Raw genomic sequence first — 3,422 nt, 5'->3', positions numbered from 1 at the left:
TCTACTCTTCTTACAAGAATTTGAATAATTTATAATCTACATTTAAATGAGTTCATGTAGCATCTTTTTGTGCATCTGGCTTTTTCTGTTAAGTATAATATCCTCCAGTTCCATCCATATTGTTGCAAATTCAGAATTTTCTTCTTTTTAGAAATTGAATAAAATTCCATAGTATCTTTATGCAATATTTTTCTTACACATTTGTGTACATTCATCTTCCTTTGATAATTGAGTTCTTTTTTTGCAAATGTAAGCTTCTGTGAATACTTTTCCAATCAAAATATTTGTTATAATTAATTATATTGCCTTTGAATATATATACACAAATGTGAACACTAGATCTTATGATAATTTTACTTTAAATTTATTTAGTAACCATCCTGTTGTTTTCTATGCCTGTACTAAGGTACAATTCTACCACACCCTACAAGGATTCCCTTTACACCACATAGTTGCCAAAATTTTGTTTTTATTATCCTTTTGACAATAATCATTTTAACTAGTATGATGTAACTTTTCTCTGTGATTTTGACTTAAGTTCTCTGGTAATTGATGATAATTATCATCTTTTCATGCTCTGTTGGCCATGTATGTGTCTTCTTTTGAAAAAAATGTATATTCTGGGATTATTTTCACCATTTTTAATACAACATTTGTTTTTCTTCTATTAAGTTGTATGGGCTCTTTATACATTAGTCTAGAACTTATCAAATATATAGAGTTTTACATATTTATTCCTTTCAAATTCAAATAAATCATTTCTCAGATGAATGCCAGGCATCTTTTTTATGTTATGGTTTTATAAGTTTCTAGATGCAGATCTTATATTGCATTGTTGAATCTCCATTTTTACTTGAGTTTTGTATATTTTATAAGATAAAATTCATTTCTTCTACATAAGGCTGCCCAGCTTTGACACAATTTGTTGGAGAGATTATTCTTCCCCTTTGTGTATTTTTGACATGTTTGTAAAAGATCAGTTTATTATAAATGCATGGATACATATATGAGCTCTCTATAGTGTTCCATGGTTCTGTGTGACTGTTTTAAAAACATAGACAGCTGGACTCAGTTCCCAGGATCAAGATATTTATGGAGGGACACCTGCTATGAGCAGGTCAGAAACATGCACCAAATATTAATTGGTCAGACCACATATCTGGTGGAATAGTCCTCTGTGTTATTTGATTATTTACACCTCATCCAGACTGGAGAAGATCAAGGCGATATCCTCATATTCAAATCATTAGTGTTCATAGAGTGGAAAGATAAGGCTCTCTGACACACTCAGCAAAGGATCACCCCACTGGGCACAAAGAGCCACTGAGTTCAAATCCCATTAAGCTTGGAGTGGAATAATGCTGCTTTTCTTGCTGGCTACCGATTCAACTATGAAGTCGAAAGGATCCAGGTTTCAGAAAGGTCTAGGGCCAGATGGAGAGCACCAGACTTCCCTGTCCCCTCTCCACAGTTGTCTACTTCCAGGCCGAGCTGGTGCAGTCTGGGCCTGAGGTGTAGAAGGCTTCTGGATACACCTTCACCAGCTACAACATCCGCTGTCTGTGAGAGTCCCCTGGGCAAAGGCATGAGTGAATATTATATGTCAACACTGGGACTGGTAGCATAGGTTATTCACAGAAGATACAGGGCAGTCTCCATGACCAGTCACCACATCCATGAGCACAACTTACATGGAGCTGAGCAGGCTAAGACCTGAGGACATAACAGTGTATTACTTTGTGAGAGATACAATGTAAAAACTCACATACTGAGTGTGTCAGAACCCCTGAGGGAGAAGGCAGATATGCTGGAGCTGAGACAGTGACCGGGACAATGTGTATACCCCATTGTATGACTTAAAATTATGAATGTAGAAAGAACAAATGAAGTAAATTGCTCTGTGGACTCTAAAATACATTCAGTGATGTTTTACCAAAACCAGATCGTTGATTTTCTCCCACTTAGTGTATTGAATTCCAAAGAAAATTCCTGTGATGGAATTTTAGGTCTCTACTCAACTGGATTAAGCAATACCTACAGAGCTACCAAAGCATTATTCCAGTGTATGTCTGTGCTGGTTTTCTAGAGGAAATTGTTCTGTGGACTGAATAGGGATTATCTCCCTTCAGTGGGAGGAGGTCTTAATCCAGTCAGCTGGGGCCTGATGAAAGTCAAAGGCAGAGGAAAGTCAAATTATCTCTCTGTGCTGGAGATGAGACACCCATCTTCTGTTGTTGGACATAAGAACTCCAGTTTGTGAGATCTTTGAATTTCAGGAATTGTAAAAATGTTGACTTGGGTTTTCAGGTCTTTGGTTTCAAACTGTTTCTCTCGTCTCAGGCTCTTTCACTGGGTCTGAGCCATTGCTACACAATTCTTTGTTCCTCTACATTTCACACAGCTTATCATGGGAGTTTTCAGACTCCACCATCACATTTGCTAATTCTCCTAATAAATTCTTTCACTTCTATTTGTCTGTCTCTCTATCCTCTATATATCTATCTACCATCTGTCTATCATCTACTTATAATCTATCTAAAATCTATCTAGCACCAATCTGTATATCATAATTTATTCATCATCTATCAATTATCTATCATCTATTTATCTATCATCTATCTATCTATCTATCTATCTATCATCTATCTCCTACTGGTACAGTCTTTAGGAAGAACCCTGACTAATACAGTCTCCCTCCTGAATTGTCTTTTGAAAAACCTAACACAAGTTCATTTTATCATAAAATGTATGTGGAAATAAAAATATCTGACTATCCCTGAGAGTTTTGAAGATTCACCATTTAAGTCCCTTCTTAGACCTTCTTACAAAGTCAATTCACATTGCTCCTTGGTAAATGGTATTCACTGTGAAAAAAGCAAACCAACATGTTCACCTACAAAATGGGTTTCCTTGAGTATAGAGGATTTAAAACTTAAAACTTTGTAGTATTTGTTTAGAAATTACCTTAATTAATTAATATCTAGGAATGCTACAGTCACTGATCAAAAATCTCAATATCAGTCTGTTTTCCACTAATTACCTGTTGATTCAAGAGAAGTCTAAATGAATAGCAACAGGATTCTTTGAGGTAATAGACAAACAGTGTCTTTCTCAAAATTTATGAAATTTCTAATTACATAGAAAAATTAGATAAGATAAATAAATTTAGAAATATTACCTGATTTAAATGTAATTCTTATCAAAAGTTACTGCTGCAGAATACCACGTAAACACATAAAATGCAATTATTTTTCTACACAATAATAATATAAATAACTTGAAACATGAAATAAATATTTTTAATTCATAGCATCAAAACTGGTAATTTTAATTATATTAATAATATTCCATGCTCATGGATTGGAAGAATCAACATTGTGAAGATGTCCATCTTACCTAAGGCAATCTACAAATTCAATGCA

The sequence above is a fragment of the Carlito syrichta genome, unplaced genomic scaffold (assembly GCF_000164805.1).
Source record: "Carlito syrichta isolate Samal-C Ts95f unplaced genomic scaffold, Tarsius_syrichta-2.0.1 Scaffold309726, whole genome shotgun sequence".
NCBI lineage: Eukaryota > Metazoa > Chordata > Mammalia > Primates > Tarsiidae > Carlito > Carlito syrichta.
This window is presented reverse-complemented; position numbering follows the sequence as displayed.